A 12,482-nucleotide genomic window follows, 5' to 3' on the forward strand; every position below is an offset into this window, starting at 1 on the left:
GGGGACGGATACGTTGCGCTTGACGTATTACACGTAATTGACTAAAAGAAAGGTAGCGGGAGCAAATACAACAAAGTAGCGGGTTTCCTGTCATCTAGAATGGCGGAGTCTGGAGCGAGCACTACTGGTATTAAAAAGCGATGTACGTCGAGAGGGAGCAATAGTACCGGGGAGGTCCGCGAAGAAGAAACAGGGTAATGAGGAAAGTAAGAGCTCGAAAACGATCTCGGGGGAGGAAAAGAGGGTCGGCGCCGCGCGAGGGCACCGACCGACAGCGAAAGTGGGAAACCTATTAAACCTTACTGGTTGAAATGGTTGAAACGTGTTTATTACGATGACGAAGAGGTTTTGATTCGCGCGTGGGTCTCTTAAGAAAATTGTCAGAAGCTAAGGAACGTAAGGGTACCGTCAAACCTACCCAGCGCGCAGGTAACCGTTTGGTTAAAGAGACAACCCGCGTACAGTCTACATAGACCCCACCCCACCAAGCGCTTTCCCAGAACACCTTATTCCGCCACCGTGTGTAGAAAAAAGATCAATTGTGGCAGGCTGACTTGTCGGACATGTAAGCGTATCAGTAAAGTCAACGATGGTTACAAATTCATATTATGCGTGATTGACGTGTTTAGCAGAATCGCGTTTGCCGAACGCGAGGATAAAAAAGCTAAAACCGTGACCGATGGTTTCAAAAGGATCTTGGCCCGGGCTAAGCCTCGTATGTTTCTTAGCTTAATGACTGATAAAGGTAGCGAATTTGTCAACAGTACTTTTTAGACATCACGTTGAGAAGGTTCTGAGGGAAATCGTTTTATACTAGTCAAAGCGGCAGGCGTGAAATGCGCTGTGGTGGAAAGATTTCAGAGAACCCTAAAGACCCGCTTATGGAGATATTTTACCCGCGGTGCGCGGCATAACCTCCGTGCGTGGGGGTTGCCTAAAATATTGAAAGCTTACAATAACGCTTTTACCACACTAGCATCGGATGTAAGCCCAGCGGCGCGGTAACCATCCGTGACGAGCTTTCGGGGTGTGGGATCACGCTGCGAACAACAAGCCGCGGGCAAAATACCTGGACGCCAAAATGTTATCTTTCATCCGAGCGCGAACAATACCTACTGCCAGATACACCCGGTGAGGATTTCTACGAGAAAAGGGAATTTTGATAAAGGGTATAGAGGCCAACTGGACCAGAGAAATATTTTATGTTGTCAAACAAAGTTAGACATAGGAAACCGCCAGCCTATAAAATACGCGACTACAACAGAAACGCTATAAAGGAACATTTTATTGGGACGAGTTACAAATGTATCAGAGTCGGAGGCGCGATGCAGCGTAGATAGTGTAGTGAAGAGAAGGATCAATAAGGCTACCGGTAAAAGAGAGCTGTTAATTCGATGGAAGGGATACCGGCAAAAGAATTCGACCAATGGCTACCAGAAAGTCATGTGGTAAGGACATCTTCGCGTGAGGAAGCTACACACAATAACACCATTCTGTTATGCGTACTGGTCGTATGCTACTTGTCTCCTGAGAGGTACTACGTCACCGATCCTAGCCGAGGATATAAAGAAGGTGGAGGAACCGTTGTTTGAATTACTTAAAATATAAAGCTGTTCACGCGTACGGTTCATACCTCACCGAACGTCAGCGTATGGGAGAACGACACTGTACATTATGAGTAATGGTGCGAAACCGTCAGATTTTCACCTTTACCTACCTAGCGATGCCAGCCCAGAAACTCGACCAGATAATGTGCAGCACACGTACACCGTAGATTTACCATACCCTCTGAAGGTAGATAGAAAAATAATTGGAGAGTGGGCGTTAGTACTGTACAGATACCCCGTGACATGTATAATAATTTACCTGGCCTCACAATACTTTCAGCGCGTTATATCACCGTCCCGTGCGTGAGAGAGAGTGTATAAGAAGGGTAGAGGGGTGGTCAGGATAAATCGCGGTTTAGAAACCAAATTTCTGGGATAGATAATGCTACCGCAAAGGAATTATACGATGGCGAGACTCTTAGATACCATGAATAGCTCCATCAACTCGCGGTTGCAAGCGTGGCGTGAAGAATATCATAAACTGTATAATGCAGGTGGTGGGGGTGGGGGTGGTGGAAATCGACATAGAATTGATAACGCCTAAAGAGACCTGTAAATATTTGTACTCTCGAGACGATTTAGTTTTACATGGCCTCGGGCTTTGAGGAGAAGCGATTTCGTGGGGGTCGATGTTGACAAGGTGAGACACGTTTTAGGTAAATGTGGTCCTAGATTCGACATGTCGCCCTACCTGGCTTCTATGTTGGGTTTCACTACCACCGTGCCCGAGACTGTGGGCGACACCCTTGTATGCATACTGGACCCCAGAACGACTCCCGTAGCCGATACGTGCTCCAATTTCTCCAAAGAACAGCTTTTCCATAACATGTACGTCTATTCGGACATTATCGACGACCAGATCGTCGGTCACACGTTGACACCTCTGCTGACGTTGATACCCGTCAAAAAGAAAATGATGAAAGATGTAGTATACGTGAGCGGAAAAAATCCTATACAATATTTGTCTTTAAAATTTGACGAGATTCGTTCTGTGACTATTCTTATAAGAGACAATCGCGGACGACCCGTGTCATTTGCTGGCAGTCGGTCGGTTGGTGGTGATACTCCATTTTAAAAGCGAGGGGTGACATACTAACGATGTACGGTAGTCATGGGAGTCACATACCGGTGTACGTCGGTAGACATTACGGACAGGGTGGTGCTGGTCTCGGAAATATATTAGGCGCTATAGGTAGAATAGCAATGCCTCTGCTTAAGTCGACGGGTAAAGTAATACTGAGGGAGGGTGCCAAAGCTGCCGCGGGTGTTGTGGGCGACGTGGTCAAGGGTAGTGCAAAGGCGTCAGAAAGTATAAGACGGCGTGGTAGCAGGGCGTTTAAAAGCACAATGTCGATCGTTTTGGGACCATTCCCGACAGGAACGTCGAATGGTAAGCGCAGACGAATTAGTATCGGTACTCAGACACCGATAAAACGTAGGAAAAACAGAGGATTTCTACGGGTTGGCGTGGGACGAGCGCCCTGTTGAAAAGAAAGAAGCCGCAGGAGAAAGGTTAAGAGAAGCTTGGTATTCTAGTAGAGATTTAACGTAGTTTCAAATTATGATGTCAGGGAATATGGATCACGTGCAATGTGGTAAAAGTGAGCTGGATTTATTTTCACTACCGGGCATGGTTTCCACGATGACGGATTCACACTGGACCAAATATAGTCCCGTTACGGTCTCGACAGTTGGACGGTACCATAAGGTTTGATATCAATAACCCTATAAACAGCTATGTAGACCTGGCCGAATATTACCTGAGAATTGTATGCGAATTTAAGACGGTATGGATGGTCGCGCTACCGTCGCTGACAATGTGGTGGAAGCGAGGATAGTGAGACGGTGACTAGACACAGAGACGTGTGCGCACCAGTCTTAAAACACTCTACATTCTCTATTTCCGTGAGAGGTAAGGGTGATAGCGGGGTCTAACCAGCTAGAATTAACGGACAGCCTGGGTACATACCCGTACAGAGCGTTTATCGAGACCCTACTGAGTTGCGATCAATCGCAAATAGACAGCAACCTGGTAGCGCAGAATTTCATTAAAGATAAGGCGGGTCGTTTCAATAACTTCACTCTAGGACAGGGGAATTCTAACCCGGGTTTCGAGGAACGACGACCCAAATGCGTCCCCAGTAGACCCGTAGAGCTCGTCGGGAAATTACACTCTGATTTGTTTATGCAGCATAGATATCTCATAGACAGCGTGCCTTTAAAAATTGAACTGATATGTAGTCCGCATAATTTCTACATGCTACATTTTTGTAGCACAGACCAGGCTGGTACTCGCATACCCGGCTATGCTTGCCACATACTATCGGCCGAGTTTCATGTGAGACAGGTAAATGTAGCACCCGCCATTAGAGACAGTCATATCAGGGGTTTGACGCGTGGTAGCACTGTAAAGTATCCTATAGCCCAAGTGAAAACCACGGCACACGACATCCCTCAAGGCTTGAGAGAATATAATTCTGAACACTTAATAATGGGTCATATCCCTAAAAGAATAGTACTCGGTCTCGTCGACAACGAATCCCTTTGGCGGGGTTTCGAATAAAAATCCTTTAATTTCCAACCTTTGCATTGACTGAAATAGCCGCAAAAGTGAACGGTCAGGAGGTAGGTAAAAGATGTCATACCGTCAATTTCGAGCCCGACTCTACGCGAACGTGATATCAGACATACCTGGAGCTGTTTAGAAATACGGGTGGTTCTTTGGGAGAAATTCTACGCACACAGTGACTCTGGAAGAATTTTTAGACGGTACTACATTGTTTGTGTTCGATTTAACGCACGATTTGGGTGCCGACATGTCACACGATGTATCTGAAGAGCTCTGGTAAGGTTGGCATAGAATTGAAATTTTCGGCCAGCCATCCTCGAGCCTTGACGCTGGTGTGCTATATCGAGAGCTGGACAGTATCATAGAATTTGACCACTTTAGAAATGCTACTATACACTGATGTAGACTAGGGACAGGTTACACATCCTCCTAAAAATGTTGTACGGACGAGATTTTACAATGGTTTGGACATAACGACCCTTTTCTTAAAAAAACTACTACGGTGGTATCAGCAGTAGGGATACTTTGGAAGAGGGTGTGTGGTAATAAAATACGCGATGCTATGCTTAGCGGGGTGAAAAAGATTGAAATATCCCATTCTGTTTATTTTGCAACACGGACAAGAAGAGTGAGCCGGGCAGTCACTGGTTGCACCAGGTAGATTGCACCTAAACGACTCCGTACGGGATAGATTACACGCGAATTTGGGTCGAATTTCACGATTTTGTGTCAAAATATGGTCAGTTTGCAATATACCTGGCCAATAGAGTGCGCGATGCAGAGTCTATCGTCTGTAGCTTGGATGGACACCATAGCCTATATTTCAGTAGCTGTCGTTCTAGGGGTATTTCCAACGACGAGATAGTGAAACATTACAGTGAAAAGAACATGCTTAAGAACGACTCGATGGTTTTCAGATGGTACGATGATAGCGTGAAACGTATGCTCGAAAAATTCTAAATAGGCGCGGGAGTAAGGTTGTGTATTCTTAGTGGATTCTGTTTTGATTAACGGTGGCAGAGACCCGCGCGTGTTTGCTCCGACACGCTCGTATAACGAAGCCTGGTGTCCGGGTCCTTAGTGCCTGGGGATGTGGATTGGCGTGTGCCCCTGATTGATTGATGATGCGTGTCACCCCACCGCCGCTTAACCTGAAAGCTCGACCTCCCACGGAGGGATTGACGATGATGTCACGCGCGTCGTTACCCCATGACTGACTGACCTGCCACGGAGAGATTGACGATGGTGTCACGCACGTAGTCACCCCTGACTGACTGACCAGTCAGTTAGAACCCGACAGCCAGAGAGCAAGGTTGTGTCCACTCACCATAGCAAAGATGTCTCAGTACTACGATACTCTTCAATACCAGAAGGATGGAGAAAGGGGTCAATTGACCGATTGCTATGAGGATGATACAGACGCGAGGAAGCAGCCCGTGACTTTATCGGACTATGTATACGAAGACGGTGTAACTCTGGATGGTAAATATCATCTTCAACGTGGGCACGACACCTGTGGGAAACAACCATCGGTGGTGCACAGAAAGCTGTTGGTCGATTTAAAGTCAGAACTACTGTCACGAAACGATGTTATGTGGCTATGACAGGATGGCTACTTTTAAGGACTGGCCCGAACAGCTGGTTCAGAAGGGTAGACAGTTAGCCCGGAGAGGGTTTTATTATACCGGTGTTTTGGACAAGGTCACGTGTGCCTGGTGTGGATTACGATTGTGGAAATGGTGTGCCGAGGAAGATATCGACTTTGAACATCACAGGTTTAGCCCATCGTGCTCTATTCCTGAAAAATTACGTGTCCCCTTCAAATTCGACAGTGATACGAGGACTTATTTGTGAACTCGTGAGCTGAATTGTAAGTAATACAATGTGATCTAAGCATATTTACGAATAAAATTTGTGAAATGTTATTTACTTGTCTCTGTTGTGTTTTATAAAAGAAAAGTGTTGACGATGTCTACCTCGTGGGTACATTTTTTTGGGGGATGGTTTTAAACAATGAAGAAAACGATGCTCGTGCGGTCTTGTATTGTAGAGAGCTTTACATAGACTGCCCGGACTCGATGGTAGAATATAACCGCCTTCCCGTGATGTATTGTAGAGAGCTTTACATAAACTGGAGGGCGTGTTATTGAGCCGTCTTGATACATTTGTTTTGCTGCCTTGTATTGTAGAGAGCTTTTTACATCGACAGCACGACATTTACAGACCTCTTTTTTCAAAATTGTTCCCTGTTTGGGGTTTACTATACGAGGTAAAGAACGTAACACTCCGTACTGCTTTTTTTCTACTTCACAGATTTGTTTTTATGTAGAATATCACCGTCTTGTATTGTAGAGAGCTTTACACAGACGCGTGATTAAGAGTGTCTAGGTATGTCTTGCGGTCTAGTATTGTAGAGAGCTTTACATAGACTGTACGACATTCCCTAGCCTCCTTCAAAATTTAATGGCACGCTAACGGTGAGGTGGAGATTATTTGACGGACGCACTCGGATTTCTTATGGTCGCCATTTGTGTGTGATGTCACAGAGATGGTGAGTCAGCGCCTTTTTTTCCTACGTGAGACTCTATGACGTCATAGCGTGGTTAGCTCCTCTTTACCCGTCATCGCCTCCCCGTGACGTCATGATGGTGGGTCTTTTTCCTACGTCACGGGTCGGTCAACGTCATAGTGGTGGCGAGTATTTTTCAGACGTCACGGGGCGGTCAACGTGACGTCATGGTGGTAGTGAATGTTTTACCGACGTCACGGGGAGGTCAACACCTCCCGTGACGTCATGGGGGTGGTCAGTCTTTTTCCGACGTCACGGGGAGGTCAACACCGCCCGTGACGTCATGGTGGTGGGCCAGCTTCCCCGAGGGCATATTACGTCACCTCGGAAAAGCTGGCACCTTACTACTGCCACTGCGCCACCATCCTTTTAGGGATTTAATATGCTGAAGAAAGGTTAAATGGGAGTCGAAAATCAGACCCAAGAACTTGGCCTTCTTTACAACCTTGATGGGAGTACCATTTTAAAACAGTTCTGGGTCTTTATGTGGTTTATAAGGTCGCCCATGATAACACATGGCTTTGGAAGCTGATCATAGAGATTTTGAAGATCCGATTGTCGAATATTTGATGAAGGAACAATATACAAGCTGCACAGGGTCAATGCAATGTGCAGGGTTAAACGAACAGCAACTGTCTGAAGATTTGTATTAAGTGGGACAGTGCTATGTATGATCCCCTGCCGCACCAAAATTGAAGCACCTCCTGTTGCTCTATCTCCTGGAGGAGAGAATGAGTGGTAATCACTGTACTGTCGTAAATCAAAATTATCTGTATTTTTTAGATATGTCTCTTGGAGACATAATGCTGACGGTCGAAAAATCTTGAATTAGTAACTGTATTTCGTTAAAGTTACTTTTAAGTCCTCTGCAGTTCCACTGAATTATATTGGCCAACTGAGTCATGCATGCCTCAATTGGCGATCGTTCACGGGTATGTGAGGAGGAGCTATCCCTCCGCCTGTCCGGTGAGGACAGAGCAACCTCCATGTCTAGAGGTTCAAACGGGTTTTGAAGAGGAACCTCGAAAGGTGAAGAGACAATAGGTGGTTGTTTTCTGTTTAACTTTTTTCCTTTTTTCTTTTTGACTTGGTCAATAGCTGGTTGTGAAGTAGATGGTTGTGAAGCAGACGTCTTTGATGTCGCAGGCTGAATTCCAGTCTGAGACCCAGAAGTAGACTGAGTGACTGGTGAAGTAGGTGTTTTTGCTGAATAGACAGGTCTATCTGACAAGCAGTAGAGGATGTTGCTACAGTGTGGGTGACTGCAGCAGAATAAGAGATATTCAATGGAGTTGAATTCTGACTTGTAAACAGTTTTTTGGCTTCAAGGTAGGAAATGTTTTTTTCGCATTTGATTTTCATTATTTTTTATTCCCTTTGATAAACAGGGCACGACCTGGATGAAGCAGCATGTGGGCCTTCACAGTTTGCGCATTTATAATCATTCACGCAATCTGTACTCTCATGATTGTCACCACAGCGGTGACACACCACAGAGTTTCGACACGAGTGAGACCCATGACCGAAATGCTGACACTTGTAACACCGGAGTGGATTGGGGACATACACATCCACCCCGATGTTAACATAACCTGCTTTTATTGACTGTGGAAGGGAAGATCGCGAAAAAGTCAAGAGATAGGTATTAGTTTGAGTGATATTACCATCTTTCTTGAAGGTGAAACGTTTCACCGCTGTAACTCCTTGTTCCTAACGTTCTAGAGCTATATCCTCCTCTGACATATCACAGAGACAACGAGCTCGGTCTCGTATGTTACCACGGCAAGAGTTCAACGTTCTGTGCACAGACACATCAACCTCGATATTGGCAAAGGTCGTGACAGACAGCAGATTGAGAGATTGCTGTCTCCGTGCACACTCCACCAGAAGCGAGCCACTACGGAGACGGGTAACGTTCTTTACCTCTCCACAGATTCAAGAGATAGCTTTCGAAATTGCGAAGGGATTAAGTTTGATCGGTAGAAAGTCCTTAGACTCGATCACATGAAATCGAGCCCAGGAATCCAAGTTTACAGAAACAGTTTCAGTTGGACGATCTATTTCAACCAGACGCCTCTTTTTTTCATAGCGAGATGAACCAGCTTGTGGGGTTGCCATAATGAGAACGAAATAATTCAGCATCCCTGCTCCCCACCCACCATGGAGTGTCAACAAGGACGATGTCAAATAGCACCGGATCTCCAAGATGCCGACACCAGGGATACAGGGATGTTATACGCCAGCAAATATGACACATATAGCAATATTTGTGTACCAAATCAAATGCCAGGGTGGTTCTGCCCATGACAAGTAACTGGACACATATTGAATTTGGAGGTCAACATTGCCAGATTGGCCCATGAGCCACCGCCTTCTGGCATAGGACTCTAGGCAGTTTAAAGTAAACAATAATTTATTTACAATAGATCAAAATATCCAAGACCAATTTATAATTTAAATGTGCAAAAATATTCACCATGCACAGGGCTTGGCGTGACCAGCCGATTGATTGAACCGGGCCAGTTCAACCACCCGTCTAAGTGAAGTTAGGGCCGAAGTGGTGTGTTGGGCAAAGGAACACTGTTCCTGAAACCAGTGCCCTCAGCCACCAGACTACCTTCCTCCACCGACACAGGGGCGCAACCCACGGCAAACGGGTTGGTGGACCAAATATACCCCCGGGTCCACAACGGGGGGTCGAAGAGCGGTTAGCGTTACCCAGCACCCACCACGAGGAGGTGGCTCTTCACGGGTGCCGCGCAATTGGGAACCGATAACATGTGTCAACCAAGCCAGCAAGCCTGACCACCCGATCCCGTTAGTCGCCTCTTACCGAAGCAGACAGACAGACAGAGACAGACAGACAGATAGTTTATTTGAGTCTCACCTCATATATACAGTAAAAGTACACATAGAATTGGGAAAATATAGCAGTATAAGGAATATATGAGCCACTCTATAAGAGTTACGAGAGACTTGTATATATGCTAAAAGTTTATACACACACATACATAAGTATATACCATAAAAAGATAAATAAGTAAAAAGATAAAAAAAAAAAAAACATTCAAAAAATACATAAACATATCATATGAAAATATATACATACAGAATACTTAAAAGGTAAAACATAGGCATACACAATTAAAACATAATTAATTTATACGATAAAAAGTATACACTCTGAAAGGAGTTTTAAGAATATAGAAGATTACGACGACACTTAAGCATATTAAAACAGGCTTTGGCACATTTAACCATTAAATGGTTATGACTTAAAATCGCTGTGAACTTCACACTCTCTGGCCACAGAATGAAGTCGGTAAAGAAGGAGCTGGCTTCTTGTATCAAATCATATCTTAGATCGTCGTATACAGGGCACTGTAGTAGGACGTGACGCTCGTCTTCGATACAGGGGTTACTGCATAGGGGTTACTAAAGGTTCATTCTAACCCGGACCATCACGGGTCTGTTGGGATTAGAAATCACAAACCCTTTCTACACCTGTAAGAAATATCTTGTCTATTGCACGATTCTGACCTGACCATTACATGGGTATCTGTTTGTTTTGACGCCGCACTAGGCAGTATTTCAACGAAGCAGTCTGCAAACAATTGAGCTGGACCAAATAATCTAGTGATTGAGATCATGAGATACGACGACAGAGCATGTGAAAATACACAATGCCATTTTAGAAAGTGGTCAAATGTAACATCTGTTATATTTGGGATTACACTTTCTCAGTAAAGTACAGATTCCAGTACATTTTTTGAGTTGAGTCCCATCCGGGATTCGAACCCACACCATCAGAGTCAGGCACCAAATCGCCAGCACACAAAGTCAGACGCCTAGACCGCTCAGCCACCGCGGCTTAGACAAAAATGGAAGTCGGACAACTGGTAGTCTAGACTGCGGATACATGGAATGTTTACTGAATACACTGGCCCAAAAAAGAAACGCATAGGTGAAAATCCAGTGTTATCAGTGATGCTTTAATAACTTAAATTACACAAAAAGTAATGATAATAGAGCGATATAAATTCACACAGGTATTGGGACATGTGTATCCAAAAACATACAGTCATTGACAGTGGTATTGAGAGTCTCTGTTTTTGATGGCACGGTCACAAAGTCCCTATCTGGTGTGACCACCACGATCCTCAATCACTGCTCTGCATCGCCTGGGCATAGACTGTATAAGACGTCGGATCCGCCGTTGTGGGATTCTTCTCCACTCATCCTGCAACGCATCGTCAAGCTGTTGACGTGTCTGTGGTTGCGGCTGTCGGCGTCGTACACGTTGATCCAATTGGTCCCACAAATGTTCAATTGGGTTAAGATCCGGAGATTTTGAAGGCCATGGAAGAACTGTAATGTTGTTGATTGCAAGGAAATCTGTTGTAATGCGTGCTGTATGCGGTCTTGCGTTGTCATGCTGGAAAATTTATCTTCTAGCGTCAATTACGGGAATAACATGACGTACCAGGATTTCATCACGATAGCGCACAGCATTCAAATTCCCTTTGACATGCACCAGCTCTGTTCTGTCATTCACAGATATGCCTGCCCACATCATTACACCTCCGCCGCCGTGTCTGTCGACCTCACGAACACACTGTCGAGCATATCTTTCATTTCGACGTCTGTAAATCCGCATCCTGCCATCATGTCGATACAGCATAAACCGCGACTCGTCGCTGAACCAGATCCTCCTCCAGTTCAAGAGGGTCCATGGCCGAACGTTCCTGCTCCATTGAAGACGTGCACGACGATGGTGGTGTCGCAGAACAGGTCCTGTATGTGGTCTCATCGGTCGGATTCCATGCTCTCTTAGGCGATGCCTGATGGTTTGTGCAGAGACTCGACGCAGCCCAGGAACATTGTCGGCGGTGTACGCTGCAGTGACGGTCCGATTTCGCAGATGAAACACCCGGATGAAGCGGTCTTGCGGTGGAGTTGTCACCCTTGGTCTCCCACTCCTAGGACGATCTCTGGTCGAGTTGTGCTGCGTGTAGCGCTGCCAGAGACGGGAAATCGTACTCTGCCTCGCGTTTAGATGTCTGGCAACTGATGACTGGCTTTCTCCAGCTTCCAAGTGTCCAATGGCTCTGTTTCTGCTTTCTTCGTTTAGTCGTGGCATCTTGCGGGTCGCATATACAGAATTTCGGAGAATGAATCGCAACAGGACTGCTGGCTTTTTTATACCCATCAGTATCAAGATTCAGATCCCGTATTTGCACGTGCATCATGCTTTCAGATTTTTCTACATGCAGATTATACGGGGATTTTTTTCAAGGTGCTGTGTTTTGGCGAATAATCACCTAAGGTTGTGTTTGCTAGTGTTGGATAATTGTATGGGCTATATTCACACTTAATATTAACATTGACAGTCATTCCATGCCATATTTTTCGAAACAATCCTTGAAGATCAGAATTCAGCTATGCGTTTCTTTTTTTGGGCCAGTGTACATCAGACAGACAGAGGAGATAGAAGTTCGTTGAACTTTTGATACACACTGAAACAATTCTGTTGTTTGAATATATGAAGTATTATAGAAACTTATTGAAATGGTTTACTCTATGTCAATTATTGCATTGTGTGTATACCACTGATCAGTGAGTGAGTGATTGGAGCTTTTAGCAATATTCCAGCAATATCTCTGTGGGAGACATAAGAATGGGCTTCCCACATTGTACCCATGTGAGGAATCGAACCCGGGTCTTCAGCGTGACGAGC

The sequence above is a fragment of the Haliotis rubra genome, unplaced genomic scaffold, assembly GCF_003918875.1.
Source record: "Haliotis rubra isolate DU_JTF1 unplaced genomic scaffold, ASM391887v1 Scf1419, whole genome shotgun sequence".
NCBI lineage: Eukaryota > Metazoa > Mollusca > Gastropoda > Lepetellida > Haliotidae > Haliotis > Haliotis rubra.